Source organism: Sus scrofa, chromosome 5 (genome assembly GCF_054392235.1).
Source record: "Sus scrofa isolate SSC_HxYL_T2T_F1_AM1 chromosome 5, Sscrofa_HxYL_maternal_Yorkshire_Landrace_v2.0, whole genome shotgun sequence".
NCBI classification, from domain to species: domain Eukaryota; kingdom Metazoa; phylum Chordata; class Mammalia; order Artiodactyla; family Suidae; genus Sus; species Sus scrofa.
The window spans coordinates 15160994-15182890 of record NC_139387.1 but is presented as its reverse complement, the minus strand read 5'-3'; the positions used below and the strand labels follow the sequence as shown (position 1 = coordinate 15182890).

The window sequence follows — 21897 nt, the reverse complement described above, 5'->3', positions numbered from 1 at the left end:
CACCTAGCATGGCCAAGATAATCTTGAAGAACAACAAAATTGATATCCAGACTTGTAATAAACCTGCAGTTGTTAAAACAGTATGGTAGTTGGCACAAAGACAGATAAATGAAGTACTAAAAGAAAAAAAATGGTTCAAAAGAAGATCCACACTTGTGTGGGCACATGATTGATGATAGAGATGGCACTGCAGAGCCGTGAGGAAAGGAAGGCCCTTTTGATAAATGGTCAAGCTGTGTCAAGTATTTATGCATATAAAATGTCATGGCTTCCACCTCACACAAAAATCAATTACAGGTTGAGTGTAGATCTAAATAGAAAAGATTTAAAAATAAAGCTTTTAGGAGAAAACACAGGAGAATATCTTCATGGCCTCCTGACCTTCACGGTCTTCATGGACAAAGATTTTTGTAAACAGGGCACAAAAAGCACTAACCACGTGGGAAAAGATTAATAAATTGGACTATATGGAAATAAAAAAAAATTGTGTTCATCTAAAAACACCATTAAGAGACTGAAATGCAAGCCAAAGAGTAGGAGACACTTGTATTAGATGTAATCAGCAGTGGATTTGTATCTGGGATACCTAAAGAACGACAGATCAAAAAGAAAAAGAGAGCATATATATATATATTTTTTGTCTTTTTGCCTTTTCTAGGGCCGCTCCAGAGGCATATGGAGGTTCCCTGGCTAGGGGTCTAATCAGAGCTGTAGCCACTGGCCTACACCAGAGCCACAGCAATGCCAGATGCGAGCCGTGTCTTCGACCTACACCACAGCTCACCGCAAAGCCAGATCCTTAACCTACTGAGCAAGGCCAGGGATCGAACCCGCAACCTCATGGTTCCTAGTTGGATTCATTTCCACTGTGCCATGATGGGAACTCCGAAAGCATAATTTTTTAAACCGAAGCTTTACAAAAGAGGAAGATATCCAAATGGCTACTGGGTGCGCAAGAACATTATAATAACATTTATTAATAATCACTAACATTATTATTCAATAAAATGTCAATAAAAACCACAAAAAGGTATCCATAGACACCCACTAAAATCCCCAAAACAAGACAAAACCAAAAAACCCTGACTATATCAAGTAGTTGTTAAGGATACAGAGCAACCAGAACACTCACACATTGCTAGTAGGGATGGAAATTGGTCCAACCTCTTGAGGAAACTTCCCGCAGTATCTAGTAAAGCTGAATGCGTGCGTCCATGAACTAAGACAGCCATCAATAACCCCCACCCCTAGGAGCATATACTCAATGTAAATGAGTTTATGTGGACATCAAAGGACACAAACAAGAATGGTCATAGCAGGTCCCGGAATTTCTGCACACCTGCTCTGTCATCTCTTTCTAAGCCTAGCCCAGCCTCACCATGGCAGATGCCTTCGTGGGCACTTGGTCGCTAGTAGACAGCAAGAATTTCAATGATGGAGTTCCCGTCATGGCTCAGTAGTTAACAAATCTGACTAGGAACCATGAGGATGCAGGTTCGATCCCTGGCCTTGCTCAGTGGGTTAAGGATCCGGCATTGCCATGACCTGTGGTGTATTTCACAGACGCGGCTCGGATCCCGTGTTGCTGTGGCTGTGGCTTAGGCTGGTGGCTACAGCTCCAATTAGACCCCAAGCCTGGGCACTTCCACATGCCGTGGGTACAGCCCTAGAAAAGTAGAAAGACAAAAAAAAAAAAAAAAGAATTTTGATGACTACATGAAGTCAATTGGTGTGGGTTTTGCCACCAGGCAGGTGGCCAACATGACCAAGCCTACCACAATCATCGAGTGAATGGAGACACAATCACCATAAAAACACAAAGCACCTTCAAGAGCACAGATATCAGCTTCAAGCTGGAAGTGGAGATTGATGAGACAACGGCTGATGACAGGAAGGTCCAGTCCACTGTGACACTGGATGGAGGCAAACTTGTCCACGTACAGAAGTGGAATGGACAGGAGACAATGCTTGTTCGGGAACTAGTTGATGGGAAACTCATCCTGACACTCACCCACGGCAGTGCAGTTTGCACTCACACTTACGAGAAAGAGGCATGACCTGCCCATTCCTTCATCGATTGCTCCTGCCAATTGGCTACTCCTGGACTCAGCACCAGATTGCCTCATTTTTTCCTCTGGCATTTTGTAAAAATCTGCTTTGGGAATATTCTCCTGGGGTCAGGTGGCACCAGCCTGCCTATAGTTCTGGTGCTTATTGTATATGCTTGTTTTTTTTTTTTTTTTTTTAATGGTATCCAAAGGGTGCTCTGAGGTCAATAAAATAGCTTAGGCCACTCAAAAAAAAAAAAAAAAAAAAGAATGGTTATAGCAGCATCACTCTTAATAGCACCAGGTGAAAACAATCCAAATGTCCATCAGCGATAGAAGAGTAAATGAGAGGTGGGATCTTCAGTCGATGGGACCCTAGAGAAGTTGAAAGTGAGTCAGTTAGTTCTACACAGAGTACTATGGATGAACATCAAAAAGATAAATCGAGGGGAGTGCCAAATATTAAAGAATACATATGGTAGGATACCATTTATATACAGCTCACTAATGGGCAAAAGTGGGGTTGCCTTGTGGCGCAGCAGGTTAAGGATCGGGTATTGTCACTGCTGCGGCTTGTGTCACTGCTGTGGTGTGGGTTTGATCCCTGGCCCAGGAACTTCCACATGCAGCAGGCATGGCACCCCTGCCCCCACCAAAATATGGGCAAAATAAAGACAGTATGATGGCCACCTTTGGGCAGAATGGAGGGAGAGGTCATAGGGGACACAGATGCTAGTAATGCCCCATGTCTTGATTTAGTTGCTTGTTACATGGATGTGTTTATGATTGTGTACTTTTATGCATCTTATACTTCAACATGTATGTGTGTTTCATTACAATAAAAATTTTTTTTGTGAAATGACTATCATAAGGGACTGGAGGAGAAAAGCAGCTTAGGGTTAATTCATACTCTATGTGTTCACTCAGACCCTCCTCTAACATTTAAGGGTCCTAGAATAAGGATACATATGAAGGCCCCAAAACCATTTCTATAAATATTTAAAAGTTATAAACCAAGAGTTCCCTGGTGGCACAGCAGATTAAGGATCTTGAAGATCCAGTATTATCACTGCTATGACTTGGGTCGCTGCTGTGGCATGGGTTCATTCCCTGGCCCCCAAAATTCTGCATGCTGTGGGTGCAGCCAAAAAAAAAAATCAGGTTGAGACTGTTCACTAAAATATGCTCTATCTTCCTACTTTGAGATATATGTCTTTATACAACTGCCCTGGAAGGCTGGGTTAGAATTTAGAATTCTTAGTTCCCACCGATTTCAGAGATGTCAAGTAACAGCCCAGCCTCCAGCCCCCAGCCCCCAGCCTCCAGCCTCCCCAGCCCACTCTGCCTCTCTTCCCATCTCTGACTCTCTGCAAGCAGCCTGCACACACAAGCTCCTTCCACACTCCCCTCAAACAACTGCCCCTTGCAGGTCCAGGGATACATAAACCGGCACCATGGCCCAGCTTTGGGAGATCAGATCCAGAGAAGAACCTATAAGGCCCTGGGGACTCAGAGACATGGTGGCAGAGGATTCAAGGTCAAGGGTACCAAGAGCATGGTGTAGGAGGATGGCATGCAGCCTCAGAGTGCATGTTATGTCTTTAGCGTCCAGGACTCCTCTCTCTGTGTCTCAGGTCATGGACAGGGGAAGGTCAAATAGGACCCTCCAAAGTCTGGACCAAGGTTAGAATCTCTCGCCAGTTGTAAGGGAAATATTACATTGTCTTATAAAAAACCAACCATGGATTTCCTGCCATGGCTCAGCAGGTTAAAGATCTGACCATGGTGGCTTAGGTCACTGTGCAGGTGCAGATTCAGTCCCTGCCTGGCACAGTGGGTTAAAGGATCCAGGTTGCCAAGGCTGTGGCGTAGGTCACAGCTGTGGCTCAGATTCAGTCCCTGGCCCAGGAACTTCCATATGCCATGGGTGTGGCCATTAAAAAAAAAAAGCCACCCATGTATTTTTCGACCATCAAAGCAATAGACAGGCAGACAGAGGGATACGGAGACACACACACATGGAGACAGAAGCAGAAAAAATTTCAAGTAGAATGGGAAGTTCTACTCAAAGAGCATATGCCCTGGTACAAATCCCCCTTCAGAACATAAATACCATGAATGTGGGGATTTTTGTTTTGTTTTGCTCACTACTATATACCCAGAGCCTGTGCCTGGTAGGACCCAATAAATATTTGACCAAAAACTGGAACTTCAGTTCCCTCAATCGTTATCAGATGCTGCATGCTTCTCCTGGTGTGAGCATCTTGGTGATGCTAGTGTTTAAAGATACAGCACAAGTATTTTCGAACGGCAGTGAAAAGGGAGTGAAGTCTGCTGGCTCCAGATGGAAGAGTTTGGGATTAAGAACCTAAAAGCCGAAAAGGGTCTTAATGGTCCTTTAGGCCAGCATCTCGCGGGATCCAAGCACCGAAGCTGGGCGCTAAGATGTGTGTGAGGATGTTCATTTTTCTGGGAGATGTCCAGAGCGTTCATGATGATTGCATGATAATTTCAGAGGTGTCTGTGACTCCCACAAAGTCAAAAGCAGAGTTCTCACTGAAAGCTCTTGTTTCACAGATGATAGGTGTGTGGCACAGGGAGGTGAAATCACTCAAGCCACTCAGAACTCTACTTAAATATACTGATTCCTGAAGCTTCTTTCTATTGCCTTATAGCAGAACTCATGTTCTCAAGTGGTATAGGGTAGGAGGAATTATTAAGCTCTCCTTTACAAAGGCTCTCAAATTTAGCCGCATATCAGAACCACAGGGATTTCAGGTGGGGAAAATGGTTCCACTGTGCAGCCAGGGTTGAGAACTACTGGGTTAGAATATTTCACTAAGAGTGTTGTGGGGGGTGGAAGGGTGGGATTTTAGTGTCAAACCCTGCTCCATATTCTCCTAGCTCCAGAGTTCTAACTGTGAGAATCTAGTTTAGATAACAAGGAAAAAGACCTATGAGGAAAGACCCACAAGAAAAATACCTAACAAGGAAAAATAAAGTTCCAGGGGAAGAGGGGGGCGGGCGTGGGGTGGACTGGGAGTTTGGGGTTAATAGATGCAAACTATTACATTTAGAATAGATAAGCAATGGTGTCCTACTGTATAGTGCAGGGAAATTTATCCCATCTCCTGTGATGGAACATGGTGGAAGATACTATAAGAAAGGGAATGTGTATATATATATATATATATATATATATATATATATATATATATATATATATGTATGACTGAGTCACTTTGCTGTACAGCAGAAATCGGCAGAACATTGTAAATCAACTATAATTAAAAATAAATTAAGGGAGTTCCCGTCGTGGCGCAGTGGTTAACGAATCTGACTAGGAACCATGAGGTTGCGGGTTCGGTCCCTGCCCTTGCTCAGTGGGTTAACGATCCAGCGTTGCCGTGAGCTGTGGTGTAGGTTGCAGACGTGGCTCAGATCCAGCGTTGCTGTGGCTCTGGCGTAGGCCAGTGGCTGCAGCTCCAATTCAACCCCTAGCCTGGGAACCTCCATATGCTGCAGGAACGGCCCAAGAAATAGCAAAAATAATAATAATAATAATAATAATAAAATAAATAAATTAATTAATTAATTAAAAAGATAAAAGTTCCACTCTATTAATGGATAAGCAAGTACCATGAAAATGAGGGCTTCTCTGGGAAACAGAGCCCAACGGCTGGACTTAAGCTGGAAAACCCAAGTAGGGCTTCCTATTTCTTTCCTGAAAAGATAGCACAGCCTATGGCGCACACCCCATCCAGCTGATATACATGGCACAGGCAGAAATCCTGGCACGGAGACGGGGCAATGGCTGGACTTGCAGGGTAGGGCTGGTCTCCATTACACACAGGGATGCATATTCTCTTACGTTACCAACTCTACAGAAAAGAAGTGGAAGAAAAAGAAAGTTAACCGCATTACCTCCCTCCCAGGCCCTGTGTGGGTGGCAAGCGAAGGCTTGGAGGGTCCTGACCCTCTCCAAGAGGGATGGAGTGGTCCTGACCATGGCACCCGCACTCACTAAGCAAATGTGGCCTAATCATATCTCTGGTGCATCTAATTAAGCAATTACTTCCCCATGGCGGGGGTGGGGGGGATTGGGAAGTGGGAGAACCTCTCACTTCAACAGCAGAGAGTGATAAGAGTGAATATCAGGGTTTACTGGACCCTGGAGGAAAGAGCTCCGAGCTGTGTGAAGCAGAGTTAAAGGCCAAGGGCAGCTTTGTGGAGGTGGTGCCTCTTTACCTGAATTCTGAAGGAAGAACGCAAGTTTTCCAGTTGGACAGGTGGGGGGGAAGTGAATTTTCACACATATTATGGCATAGAGGGTGAGTAATATGGCATTTGAGAGGATTGTAAGAGTTGAGTCTGACTAGAATGCAGATTGCATAGAGAAGGTATATTTTAATGCCAATGGGTTATTAAAATATAAGAATTAGGCATGGCAACCATTCAATGAATATTGCTTAGGATGAATGAATTACTTACCTGACCCCCGCCCCCCGCCCCAAGTTAAAGAAATTCTTATAATCTTCTTTTGATCAGCTTCTCTTTGTTTCAAAAGACTCCGGATAACTCTAAGGACAAGACTGCTTTGAGTTTGACTCAGTAAGAGTCACAAATAACAATGCTTGACTTTTCATATATTCTGAATTAGTGTGTTTTAAATGTTTTCTAGACCTGAACCTGTACAGCAGAATCTCAGAATTACTGAAAGCAATTGAAGTGGCCCATGTATAAATAAAACTCTCTCCCCAGAGTGGGAAATGTCTTGTGCAGGTTGCAGAGAAAATGTTCTTGTGACCAGTTGTTGATTCCAACACTGACAAGGTCTCCCATGGGGGTGTGTGGTGAAGTGGGAAGGTCTTTGGGGCCAGACAGGCCTAAGTTTGAATCCCTGATCAATCACTTACTGGCTAAGAGAGTAAGCAGGTCACGTTGCCCCTCCAAGCCTTGGTTTCCACATTTGTAATAAGAAAAAATACCTATCTCGTTGAATTGATGTGAGGATTAATTGGGGAAAATGTTTGTGAACAGACTGTCCTGGCCAAGGCTCTTTTTGTTGTAAGGAATAGGAAACCATTTAAATCAAGGGACAGGAAACAAAAATCGTCCTTGGGGAGGAACCAAGAACTGCACAGTTGGCATCAAGGTACATGCTCCATCTCCCAGGAGCCTCAGAGTCTGTCTTACGGGGTCTCTATCTTTTCCTCTTTGTGCATCCTCCTCTCTTTTCTCTCCACAGACAGGTAGGCTCAGCTTTCCTCAGCTCCCTTCCACCTCTCACTATTTCTCCCCTCTCTAGACCTTTCTACACCAAAGGCGTTCCACAGAAAGTCCTATTCCAATTTCTGGTGTCCAATGCCACATTTCAGGGAGAAGAACTGGATCAACTGAATTTAGGTCCACTGTCCACCCTTGGTCCAATGACCTGTGACCTGGAGGTGAAACTGTCATATGGTATAAACATGGCCCTCGATAGCCTACCCCTCCCTTCAGCTCTGAATGGGGATGATTCCTAGAGAGAGGGCTTGCAAGAGTACAGACCAAAACTTCTCAGCGGCAAGCATCTCACACAACAATATTAGCCTCCACCTCTTCCCCCCTTCTTCCTCCAGCAGAGCAGTTTTCCATAATGAGTCCCACATAAATTCATGATTATCTTTAGGTCTTTTACTTTGGCTTGGTCTATACCTCTTACTAAGGATATCCTACTCCATCCATCCCTACATCCCTCTATCCATCCTTCCATCCCTTCATCCATCCCTCCATCTCTAGCTTCCTCTTACTTTCTATGTCCTCCGGGAAATCTTCCCTGGTATCTTTTTTTAAAGTGCTTAATGAATTTTGTTACATTTATATGGTGTACAACAGTCATTACAACCAAATTTTATAGCATTTCCATCCCAAACCCTCAGTGCATCCCCCCCCCACCCTCCAACCTGTGAGTCAGTATCTGTTCTGCAAAGAAGTTCATTGTGTCCTTTTTTTTTTTTTTTTTTTTTTTTTTTTTGTCTCTTCCAGTGCTGCACCTGCGGCATAAGGAGGTTCCCTGGCTAGGGGTCTAATCAGAGCTGTAGTCGCTGGCCTGTGCCACAGCCACAGCAATACCAGATCCGAGCTGCGTCTGCGACCTACACCACAGCAACACCGGATCCTTAACCCACTGAGCGAGGCCAGGGATGGAACCCTCAACCTCATGGTTCCTAGTCAGATTCGCTAACCACTGAGCCATGAAGAGAACTCCGTGTCCTTTTTTTAGATTCCATATGTAAGTGATAGCATTTGATGTTGGTGTCCCATTGTATGGCTGACTTCACTTAGCATGATAATTTCTAGGTCAATCCATGTTGCTAAAAATGCCATTATTCCTAGTTCCTTTTAATGGCTGAGTCATATTCCACTGTGTATATGACCACATCTTCTTGATCCACTCCTCTGTCAGTGGACATTTAGGTTGTTTCTATGTCTTGGCTATTGCATATAGTGCTGCAATGAACATTGGAGTACATGTGTCTTTACGAGTCATGGTTTTCTCTGGATAGATGCCCAAGAGTGGGATTGCTGGATCAAATGGTAATTCTATTTTTAGATTTCTAAGGCATCTCCATACTGTTTTCCACGGTGGTGGCACCAATTTACAATCCCACCAACAGTGTACTAGGGTTCCTTTTTCTCCACACCCTCTCCAGCCCTTATTGTTTGTAGACATTTTGATGATGGCCATTCTGGCCAGTGTAAGATGGTACCTCATAGTGGTTTTGATTTGCATTTCTCTAGTAATGAGTGATGTTGAACATCTTTTCATGTGTTTTTTGGCCATCTGTATGTCTACTTTGGAGAATGGTCTGTTTAGATTTTCTGCCCATTTTTTGATGGGGTTGTTTGTTTTTTTGGCATTGAGCTATAGGAGGTGTTTATAAATTTTGAAGATTAACCCCTTGTCACTCGATTCATTTGCACATATTTTCTCCCATTCTGTGGATTGTCTTTTTGTTTTGTTTAGGGCTTTATTTGCTGTGCAAAAACTTTCAAGTTTAATTAAGTCCCATTTGTTTATTTTTGTTTTTATTGTCATAACTGTAAGAGGTGGATCTGAGAAGATGTTGCTCTCGTTTATGTCGGAGAGTGTTTGGTTTGGCCTATATTTTCTTCTAAGAGTGTTACAGTATCTGGTCTTATATCTAGGTCTTTAATTCATTTTGAGTTTATTTTTTGTATATGGTGTTCGGAAGTGATCTAATTTCATTCTTTTATATGTGGCTGTCCAGTTTTCCCAGCACCACTTATTGAAGGGGCTGTCGTTTCTCCATTGTATATTCTTGCCTCCTTCGTCATAGATTAGTTGACTGTTCCCTGGTATCTTTAGTTCCTCTTGATCCTCTTCATTTTTGACAATTCCTTATAGTCTGCAGCATACAGTTTAGCACAAAGTTATATAATGGCTTTAATTTTCCCCTCAATCACTTTTAAGGTGTTAGTCTTATTGTTTCAACTAGATTATAAATTCATTCAGAAGAGAGCACGCCCGGGTGCCAACCAGAGAGAGGAACAAAGAAAAATGTTCAATAAATGGATAAAATTGTAGCACAGTAAAAATTCTATTGCTGGAAGGGATCTCAAAAATAATTTAGCCTAATTTCCTTGATTTCTGAAGAACCGAGATCAAAATAGAGGAAGTACTTTGGGTTGATTGACTATAAAGAATGAAATGGAGACTAAATATTATATATATAGTAGAAGAACCCTCTTCAATCATATTGTGGAATAGCATCTGAAGAATCACAATATGTTTGGCCTGGATGGGAACTTAGAAGTGATCTAGGATGCATTGTTCAGGTTTACAGATGAGGAAAGTCTTTCCCAGGAAAAGGAAGCGATTGCTCCAAGCTCATTCATGCATTCAGTAGCAGAACTGGGACCAGGCTCTGCATCTCCTGCTCACTTCTTTGATTTTCCTTGCTCTCCACTGTCTTTGCCTGAAGCCTTAGGTGTTCTCATCCCCTCCCTAAACCTTGTACCTGCCACCTCAAACGAGGTGAGCGCCAGACTCATTTGCCCTTCAGAGTCTTAATTCTGTATTACCTGCCCTGATCCATTCCTTGCACTACATTCCTTTTGGCTTCCTCTTCCCTTCTGTCTGTTTTCCCCTCTGTTCTCTTTGTCATTTTTTTGTCTTGCCTTGCCCTTTGGACTAAATGCTTGGTCCTGTCTCCTTGGCTCTAACTTTGACTCTACTCCTGACCTCTGGCTGGTGTAAATACCCTTCCCAATTCAGCCTGGCCTCAGAAATGGGTATCACCCACTCTTGGCTAATTTGTGCATCAGTATAATACAAAGGTACTGTGCATGTCCTCCGTGAAAGGTTCTGATTTCTGAGGGATTCAGAGGTGAAGAGCATTTAGTCTCTACATCAGGTGATGAGAGGTAGATATTTAAAACAACCTTGCATGTGTATTCATTTTAGAGCTTTAGTCATATGGGAGCCTCAGTGTGAGCTTGTAGTGGTGAGAAGGTGACAGGCAGGGAGGACTTCCTGGATGAGGCATTAAGGACAGAGAAGGATAAGGGCTAGCAAATCAGGTAGTTAGGGTAGGGGAGAGTGGATATGGAGGCAGAAGGAAAAACATAAGTAAAGGCATAAAAGCATGCACTAGCAAGGGGTGTGAAAGAAATTACACGCACCCTGATGTTCTTGGAGGATAAAAGGAGGGCAGTGGGCAGTGTAAGATGAAGCTTGTGGGGTTGGTAAACCAAATTGGAGGGCCCATCGGCAAGATAATTTTACTGTTTGGATTTAGGGTGCTAATAAATGATACCCCTGTTCCCTGCCCATATTCCTAATTAACTGAGGAAAACCCTAAGGAGTCATCCAGATGGAGATAAAAATGTCAGTTTTTATTGCTGATAAAACAATATGCATAGCTTGAATCTGGCCTATTTGGCTTGCTAACACTTCCCAGTACTGAATTGAATTCCCAAAATACAGGCCTCTCCCAGAAGGACAGATCTGCTTAGAATTGATGAGCATCTGGCCCCCCCTAAAAAAGAGAGGGATGAAACTGGAGCATGCTTACCTCTTTGTTAAAGTCATTAATCAAACAAGGTACTTCTCTGGGGGAACATGGAAGACGTGTTATTCTAATGGTGGTCCTTCCACTTGGAAACATGAAACAAGGAGAAAGGAGGTTCCCACCTAATATGTATCCACCATTTACTGAGCACCTACTCTGTGCAGTCATGCAGAATGCTCTGGTTCTACAAACTGAAACTGGACAGAATCACATTTAGGTTGGGAAGATTCTCTAACAGAATGACCAAAGGGACATGGAACTGTCCACTCTAGAAGGTCAAGATTGAAAGAAACCCTAAAATTCGTTGAATCTGGTTCTCCATCAGTGCTTGAAAACCTCTGTAGCATTTTATCCCTGCAAAATGGCCATTCGCCCTCTGCTTAGATGTGACTTTAGGAAACTCCCTGTCTCCCACAGCACAGACACAGCTGAGAAGATGGCTTGTGCTAACCGAGATGGGGCAAGTCTCTCTAGAAAATGATGTTCATAGTCTTCGTTTTTATTTTCTACTTTGCTGAAATTTGTGCAATTTTACATTACCGTGGAACAAATAGAACCCTGCTTTATATTTTCCATTTTTGCTTTCACGTACTTTTAAAAAATGTATTGTGGTACAGTTGATTTACAATGTTGTACTAGTTTCAGGTTTACAGTAAGGTGAATCAGTTATACAAATACACATATCCATTATTTGTCCCATATAGATTATTACAGAACATTAATTGAGTAGACCTCCCTGTGCTATATAGTAGGTCCTTGTCAGTGTTATCTATTTTATACATGGTAGTGTGTGTATGTTAATCTCATCCTCCCAATTTATCCCTCCTCCCAAGGTTTCCCCTATAGTTCACTTAGTATGATAATCTCTAGGTCCATCCATGTTGCTATAAATGGCCTTATTTTGTTCTTTTTTATGGCTGAGTGCTTTCATGTATTTTTGACAGGTCTATGGAATATCCAGTTCTTACCATTTTTTTTACTTCTAAGATATCCAGACGTTATTTCAGGTTGTTGTAGGAAAGACAACCCTCACCCACCCCTTCAAACCTCCTGACACTGGGTTTATGTGGATCTGCAACAGTCCATTCCATCAACAAACTGTCTGACTTTTCTTTCTTTTTCTTTTTCTTTCTTTTTTTTTTTAGGGCCACACCAGCAGCCTATGGAAATTTCCAGGCTAGAGGTCAAATCGGAGCCACAGCTGCCAACCTATACCATAGCTCAGGGCAACCCCAGATCCACAACCCACTGAGCGAGACCAGGGATTGAACCCAAATCCTCATGGATACTAGTCAGGTTGGTAACCCACTGAGCCACAATGGGAACTCCCCTGTCTGACTTTAAGAAAGTTCTTCCTAACAGTGAATCTCCATGGTCTTTTTGTAGCCCTCACTTTGGTCTTAGTTGCAGAGCTTAAAGCATGGTGGACTGGTTCAGGCATTGCTCTCGCCTCTTCCAGCAGACCAAACTGGTCTTTGACATTCATCAGATACTGAGAAATACAATATAGGAGTTCATCTTCTGAGCCCAGCCTGACTGTCCAGATATAATTCCATAGAGATGCACATGGAGACCAGACTAGATATGGATGGCACAGGCCTCTATGTTCAGACAGTGTTGCAGTACGTTCTGTGACCTTGCCTTAGAACCTTCCTCAGAGACCACAGTCCATTCATCAATATCCTTTGGACACAGTCATTTAGCCAGTTATGTGTCCATTTAATCCAACTACCATCCAGACCATGCATCTCTGTCTAACATCTAATATTCAAGGATATATCCAAAGACCCTGACAAACCCTTGTCTTAACTGTTGATACACCACAACTACAGGAGACTTGGAATCAAATAATCGAGGTTTGGATCCTAATACCAACATTTACTTTCTGTTGTGCTTTCTTCCTTTTTCTTTAATTTATATATATATATAAATATCACATTTATATATCAAATGTGATATATATATCACATTTGCTCTCTTCATTTGCCTGTTGATGGGCAATTAGTTTGCTTCCAGGTCTTGGTTATTATAAATAGTGCTGCTATGAACATTGGGGTGCATGTATCTCTTCAAATTAGGGTTTTATCAGATATGTGCTTAGGCATGGGATTGCTGGTTATATGATAATTCTACTTTTAGTTTTTTTAAGGAACTTCCATATTGTTCTCCCTAGCGGCTGCACCATTTTACATTCCCACCAACAGTGTAGGAGGGCTCCCTTTTCTCCAAACCCTCTCTAGCATTTATTATTTGTAGACTTTTTTATGATAGCCATTCTGACTGATCTGAGGTGATACCTCACTGTAGTTTTGATATGCTTTTATCTAATAATTAGTGATGTTGAGCATCTTTTCATGCACCTGTTGACCATCTGTATGTCTTCTTTGGAGAAATGTCTATTTAGATCTTCTGCTCATTTTTTGATGGGGTTGTTGGCTTTTTTTATATTGATCTTTATGAGCTATTTGTATATTTTGGAGATTATCCTCTTGTCAGTTGCATTACTTGCAAATATTTTCTCCCATTCCATAGGTTGTCTTTTCATTTTGTTTATAGTTTACTTTGCCTTGCAAAAGCCTTTAAGTTTGATTAGGTCCCACTTGTTTATTTTTGCTTTTCTTTCTTTTTTTCGTTTTCTTTCTTTCTTTCTTTTTCTTTCTTTTTCTTTCTTTCCTTTTCTTTTCTTTTCTTTTTGTTGCTTTTTAGGGCTGCACTCATGGCATATGGAAGTACCCTGACTACAGGTCAAATCAGAGCTACAGTTGCTGGCCTATACCACAGCCACAGCAACACGGGAGCCAAGCCATGTCAGCAACCTATACCACAGCTCATGGCAACACCGAATCCTTAACCTGAGTGAGGCCAGGGATCAAACCCGCATCATGGATACTAGTCAGGCTCATTTCCACTGAGCCACAATGGGAACTTCCTATTTTGGTTTTATTTCTTTTGCCTTGGGAGACAGACCTAAGAAGTCTTTCTTATGATTTCTAATCAGAGAATGTTTCGCCTATGTTCTCTTCTAGGAATTTGATAGTGTCATGTCTTATATTTAATTTTTAAGCCACTTAGAGTTTATTTTTGTATATAGTATGAGGGAGTGTTCTAACTTCGTTGATTTTCATGCAGCTGTCCAGTTTTCCCAACACCACTTGCTAAGAGACTCTCTTCTCTCCATTGTGTATTCTTGCCTTCTTTGTTGAAGATTAATTGACTGTAGATGTGTGGATTGAATTTTATCAAATGCTTTTTCTACATCTGTGGAGATGATCATGTGGTTTTTGTCTTTTCTTTTGTCCATGTGTTGTATCACATTGATTGATTTGCATATGTTGAACCATTCTTACAACCCTGGGATGAATCCAACTTATCATGGTGTATGATCCTTTTTATGTGTTGTTTGATTCAGTTTGCTACTCTTTTGTTGCAGATTTTTCATTTGTATTCATCAAAGATATTGGCCTATAATTTTCTTTTTTTTTTCTTTCTTTCTTTTTTTTTGTGTGTGTATGTTTTTGCCATTTCTTGGGCTGCTCCCATGGCATATGGAGGTGCCCAGGCTAGGGGTCGAATCGGAGCTGTAGCCACTGGCCTACGCCAGAGCCACAGCAACATGGGATCTGAGCCGTGTCTGCGACCCACACCATAGCTCACAGCAATGCCGGATCCTTAACCCACTGAGCAAGGCCAGGGATCGAACCTGCAACCTCATGGTTCCTAGTCAGATTCGTTAACCACTAAGCCACGACGGGAACTCCTATAATTTTCTTTTTTGGTAGGACCTTTGTCTGGTTTTGGTTTCAGGATGATGGTGGCTTCATAGAATGACTTTCAGAGTATTCCCCCCTCTTCAATCTTTCAGAAGAGTTTGAAAAGGATCAGTTCTCTCTTTTCAGCAAGTTTTTCTTTGTGTGTTTGGTAGAAACCCCCAGTGAAGCCATCCTATCCTTGACTTTTGTTTGCAGGGATAGAAATCCTTTTTGTTCCTGCTGTTATATCTTGGTGAGATAGCTCTTTTGTGGTGATATCTAGTACAGCGACTACCTAGTGGTAGCTGCTGAATAATAATAACAGCAATAACAGCATCCAATGTTTAATGTGTATCACCCAAGATCCTGGCATTGTTCTAATACCTTATATGAGATTCTATCATTTAAGCCTTGCTGCAGCCTTATAAGATAGATAATATTAATTGTCTAATATCATTAGAAATTAAATCATATAAAACCTTTAATTTCCTCAGAGTCATATAGCTAGTAACTGAAAAAGTTAGGAAACAAATCTAGGGAACTTCGTGGCAGATCCATGTTCTTAAGCACTTTAGTATTCTGCCTCAATCATTTTTGTGTTGTTATGGGCTAATTCAGCAAGAAGAGTACTGGAATGGTGTAGTTTACTCAAAGGATGGGGTCAGAGTGATATCAGGCAGCATGGATTTTTTTTCCAAATTGACAAGAGAAGAAAATTTGTTCTTTGATTTTCCTACAGATTCAGTGTAAGTTGCCATAGAAGGGCAGAAGATGGGAGTACAGAAGGAGTACAGAAGAGAATTCTATTTGAGCGGTACAGAGTGTAAAATTGGAGCTTCCTTCTCTCCTTTCTATCATGGTCATGTCCAATCAACTCTCCCTCTGCAGTGTTACCCAAAGCCTTCTCCTCTTTAGTTTCCAGCCACTGCCCTAGATCAGGCTTTTATTATTTCTCACTTGGACTTTTAGTTTCATCTCCTAAATGTAGTTCTTGCCTCCTATCTTTGCATCTTCTTATCCATCCTCTACTCAGCTACATATAAAACCTTGAATGTCTCCCAATTGCCTACAAGACAAGGCCAAATTCTTGGCAAGAAATTCAGCTCCTTCCAGAACCTACTCTGGCCCAGAATATTTACCTTTTCAGATTCCTCTTTAGACATAACTTGCATCTCCCTTATAATCTGAAACCCAACTACAACAACTTACTCTTTGTGTCACTAATACATCATACTTCTAGATTTTGCCTAACTCCCTCCTTCTTCTTTGAATGCCCTTTATCTTTCTTCTCTGCCTAGCAAGGTCCTACATTAGCAGAGATGATTAGCACGTCATCAGAAATGGTGTGGCCCTTCCCTATTGCAGAGTTGTTGCCCATGGGTGTGAGACCATACAACCAATACCAGTAGAATAGAAGCAGAAATGTGTGGCACTTTCAGACTAAAGTGATCTGTTTTGGATTCATAATCCTCTGCACATTCTCCTTTCACTCAGTGGCCACTGGATTGAGAGTACCTGGAGAGGACTCTGAGGCCCCAAGAGACAGTGGAGCCACTAGATGGAAGAGCCCACATCTGAGTCACCCCTGGGTGACAAGGTACCCAGGAGATCCTCCTGACCAGTTATGTCTGCATTCACCTTCACATGAGTATAAAAGAAACTTTTATTGTGCTAACCCCCTAAGACTTGGAGGTTTACTTATTACCACAACATAGCACAACCTATCCTGACTTACACTTACTCCCTTTCTGAAGTGCAAGCCAAAGGTCACTTCCTCTGGGAAGCTTCCCCTGACTCACCTGTGCAGGTAGCTGCCATTCTCTAGACCATGCTCCTATTGCTCCAGGAACCTACAGTTAATACCCCAGCCATCAGATTTATATTGTAACAGTTTGCTTCTGTCTATCTTCTTCATTAACCTGCGAGGTCCTTCTGTGCAGAAATCATCCCTTAGTATTTCTAGAATCTCACATTGCTTAGCCCAGTACCCAGCAATTTGCTGAGTGGGTAAATGAATGAATAAACAACTTAATTGATTAATTAATTAATTGTCTTTAACTAAGAGTTTGATAGGAAATATAAGGTGAGGCCCTTTGGGGTTTAGGCAAACCTAACTGCCTAGTGAAGCTTAGGAGCATAGCAAACACTGTTAGTTTCCTGTTTAATATTCATTCTCTGTCTTCCTTACTAAAGAACCCTGTTTTTTATTCAGTGTAGCAACACACCCAGATAAAGACAGTTACATTCCTAGACTTCCTGCAGCAGTATTTGGACACAGAATGTATAACCTCTTATTGGGAAAGCTCTTATATTTTTAATGTAGATAACCTCTTCTGCTTCCCCCTGCTTCTCCCTGGATGGGATACAGAAGTGATGCCTAGAGTTATAGCAGCCATCCTGTGTCCATGAGAATAAAAGCTAATCATCCATGGACAGCAGAGCAAACAGGAAGATCCAGGATCTCTGACGGCATCGCAGAGTCCCCACACAGCAGAATGGCCTTCTTGCAACATTCAGTTGTTTGAGAAAAATAAACTTCATGTACTTAAGTTGCCACAACTTGGAATTTTGTTGCTTAAGCAGATGCAAACCAATCAATATTAGAAGGTGAATCCTGAAGCACTGATAACCCTACCCTCTACTTGGCTAAGTTTAATGACAACCCCTTCAAAGTAATGAACGGTGAACTAGACCTTAGTTCTTTAATGATAAATTTGATAAATCTGAGTAAAGTAAGGATATATTGAGCCCTTAGATAGCTGGGTAGCCTTGAAAAATTTTGTGTCTATGGTGCATAATATATACTCTTAGAACTGTCATTTTGTTAGCACTCAGAATATACTAGACTCAGTGTTAAACATGTTACAATAGGTTAAATTGCACAACAACCTGACAATTATGGATATTTTAAACATCTATTTAAAATATGAGGAAATTAGGGCTCAGCAAGTTTACTTACCAAATGCCACAGAGAGGTGAAACCAGGATTTGAATCCTGAGTTCTGACTCATAAGTTTTACCCTTAATTACTATTATTCATGCTAGAACTAGTACACACTTGATAGATATTCATTTAATGATCACATGATCAAGTGAACACAGCTATCCCTTTCTGTTCTAATACCTGATATTGCTATAAATATGGAGTCAAGCTAATTAATCTGTTAGTCAGGAAACTCTTCCTGCAAGCAACAGAAACTCAATTAAAACTAGTCTGAGAATTTTTTTAAAAGCACAGGGTGGGGGAGGGATATATAATTTTTGGCCCTGAATAATCAAGGAAATGCATGGTCTGGCCTCCAGGACATCTGCCCCCAGGGGTCTCAAATGCTGTCATGTCTCTCTGCTTCTTGTTCTGCCATCTCTCTTATGTGGGCTTTTTTCTCCTCTGGTGGGGTAGCAGGCCACCAGCAACTCCAGTTTCATCCAAATCTATGACCAGAATAAATGAAGATGAATGCTGATTGGTTCAGCTGAAGCCACATCTTCATCATTGAACTAATCGCTGTGACCAGAGGAAACTGGCCTTTGTATTGGCCTTGTGTGTGGTAACCCAAGACCAGAATATGGAACATGAGTAGTAGCCCCCATCAAGGGGTAGTCCTTCAAAAGATAAGAGGAACAGTTATCAGATGCAAGAAGGGAGCTGTGGAGACCTCCAAACCCCTATTAAATGCCAAGTATGGAACACAGCCTCCAGTGTCTCAGTGTCTTTGCTCTCAGGCATCCCTTCCAATTCTAAGAACTCCTTCCTGTCATAAAGGTAATGGTTCAAAAAAGAAAAAGCCAGTGGGAGGTTATTCTTTGCAGGAACAGAAGTTGACACAATGCATATTAATATAGACTCAGGAAATGTATGCCAGAACCTGATATAAAGAGTCCAAAACTGGATGGAGAATTCTGAAGGAATTTTGAATAGCTGGGTCAGCCTTGAAAAAGCCCAAGGAAAATGCCAGAAGGGAAGACGATGAACCTGTTTTTTTGGGGAAGACTTGGCAGAGGTGATTTTGCTTTTATTCACAAAAACCCAAGTATCAGTAAATAATCAGCTCGTGAGCAGGTTAAAGGGTAGTGGAAGTAGTCTCTAGGTTTGTACCTGTGCAGGTTTTCAAGGTGTGCAAGTCTTGCTGGAATCATGAATCCTCCCTCCAAAAAGTCATTAAGTATTTATTAATGCCCAATTTCCACCCTATCCCAAGCAGAAGCCCAAGGATCTTGAACATTTAACTCAAGACCACATAGGATGTGCCTTTGTCTTTCAGCAAATCACTCAAATATTTTTGGCTAAAACAGTAGCTCTTAACCTGGGGAATTTGCTCCCTAGGAGACATTTGTCAGGAGAGATTTTTGGTTGTTATAACTGTGGAGATGGGCTTTATTGGCCTTTAGAGAACAGTTATGCTACTAAACTTTCTACAATGCACAGGACAGCCCCCACAACAACAAAGTCAAAAATGTCAAGGGTGTCAAGGCTAAAACAATTGGACCCAAGGAAAACCTCTTGATAGGATCAGGAGTTAGTAAGATAGGCATACAATGTGCAAACTGGGAGGGGCTTCAGAGAATAGGCCACCCCTCTCATTTAACAGGAATTGAGGTCCTGGGTAGCGAAGGATTTGACCTTGATCACACAGCAAGTTAGAAGTCAAGCCAGGGTGACATCTGGGCTTCACAATGATTAATCCTGTCCCTGGTGCATCAACTTACAATCAAAATAACTTCTTTAGAACCTACCATGTGCCATGCTGTGGTGGCTTCCACGGTTCTTAGGATACAATGCAAATTCTTGACCATGGTGTAGAGGTGTGCAATAAAAAATTTGACCTTGCCCAAATTGAGGTCTGGCCTCTGCCCTTGGTTCCTGGGAGGTAATTTATGTCATACCTCATAGGAGTATCTTTCTTTAGCAGGAGAGCTGTTTTGTTTTTGTTTGTTTGTTTTTGCTTTTTAGGACCATATCCACATCTTGTGGAGGTTCCCAGGCTAGGGGTCTAATCAAAGCTACAGCTGCTGGCCCATGCCACAGCCACAGCAACACCAGATCCAAGCTGCATTTGAACCTACACCACAGCTCATGGCAATGAAGGGTCCTTAACCCACTGAGCGAGGCCAGGGATCAAAACCACAACCTTATGGTTCCTAGTCAGATTTGTTTCCACTGCACCATGATGGGAACTCCATGAAAGCTGATCTTTCCACATGAAAAAGTCCAACAGCGTGTATTAGGGTGGTGTGTTGGAGGTGGAGGTATTTGGGTTGTGTGATACTGATCAACCTAGAAGCTGAGAAAAATTATCAATCAATGAATCAGCAATGCATATAGAATGGAGCCCCAGTAAAAACTCTGGACGTTGAAGTTCAGGTGAGATTTTTCTGCCTGGCAGTACTTGATGTGTATTGTCATAGATCAATGCTGGAAGGGTAATACCTCCTAACTCCACAGGAAGAGACAGCAGATACTTCATGTTTAGAACCTGAACAAAGTCGTGGACTTTGCCTGCTACATCCCTTCCTTTGGCTGATTTTAATCTGTGTCCTTCCCTGCAATAAGCCATAACCATGAGTATAACAGCCTTTAGAGAGTTCTATGAGGTCTAGCAAATTAGTAAATCCAAGGGTGGTTTTGAGAATCCCCTGAACTTGCAGTTGGTGTCAAAAGTGACAGGTGTGGAGGACTGTGTCCAGAGACGTTGCAGTTGGCTACCTCCAAGCAGGAGGGCGATGTCATGTGTTGCTCAGGCCCCGCCTTCAGTGATGGACCTTTTGCGCAGATACTAAGAATGCTGTCATTAGATAGTCTTCAGCTGTCAGCCCCTTCAGGACTTATCTCAGTCTCCTTCCCCAGGTAGCCATATGCAATGATAGATCTATGAGGGATGGGGGTACACAGTTCCAGCTGTCTTGACCTATCTTGATACAGCTATGAAGGCTCTCCTATAACCAGAACTCCCCCGGAGGTCAACAGAAGCTGCTATTGGGCATGCCTCACAGCTTAACTTGTCCCTCTGCCCAATCCTGCTTCTTTTCCCTCCCTTCCTCTCACACTCCTTAATAAATATCCATACAGGAATTCCTGTTGTGGCTCAGTGGTAATGAAACCGACTAGCATCCATGAGGACAAGGGTTAGATCCCTGACCTTGCTCAGTGGGTTAAGGACCCAGAGTTGCTGTGAGCTCTGGTGTGGGTCACAGACATGGCTTAGATCCCATGTGGCTGTGGCTGTGGCTGTGGTATAGGCAGGCAGCTATAGCTCTCATTCGACCCCTAGCCTGAGAACTTCCATATGCTGTGGGTGCAGCCCTAAAAACCAAAAAATAAAATAAAGTAAATAAATAAACATCCTTACATTCAACACTCCTGGGCTTCTGCTTTCTAGGAATCCAACCTGCCTCATCTTGTCTATAAAGCCATGATCCAGCACCTACCCCCTCTCTGATGTCATATATCACGAATCTCCCTCTTGCTGCATCCACTTCAGCCACTTGGACCTTCTTTTGATGCCTAAAGAGTCTTCTCACTTGCTGGCCCCTTAGTCTGTGAAGATGTCTCCCATTCTTCCTTTAGAACCAGCTTAAATGGCACAGATTTAGGGATGCTTTTCCTAGACTGCCTTGACCTCTGTTCAAATAAAAATGAAATACCCCTTCTGATCCCCTTTGGTGGTGAAAGTTCAATCCCTTTCACTATCCTTTGCTTTCCGTTCATGGTGCTTAGACAAGTCTGGGTGTCTTGAAACAGAACATCAGGATGTTCTTAGAAGAGTTAGGATGCAGTGAAGAAAACACCCACCTAAAAGTAACTTAAATAATAGAGGTTTATGAGTCTCATGTAATAAGAGGGTTACAGGCAATATTAGGGTTGGTGCAGTAGCTTAGCTCTGTGGTTGGGAAGAGGGAGAGATGTGCTGTGCACCTTCCTGAAGCTTCATTCCATGTGAAGGAAGCTGAATCACTGTAACTCCTGCCCTCTTTCTTCCCCTTCATTCTCTCTGTCCCTGGAGGGGAAGAGAAGCTTATCTGCTT

At 42.3% G+C, this 21897-nt stretch overlaps 1 long non-coding RNA gene and 1 pseudogene across 1 annotated transcript in view; both read left to right on the top strand.

Moving 5' to 3' along the window:
- The window catches only part of LOC102157760 (uncharacterized), a 185178-nt gene that overhangs the window by 156941 nt on the left and 6340 nt on the right, over window positions 1-21897 (top strand). The gene's annotated exons all lie outside the window — the stretch shown is intronic.
- LOC110260839 (fatty acid-binding protein, heart-like) lies at window positions 1374-2066 on the top strand (annotated as a pseudogene).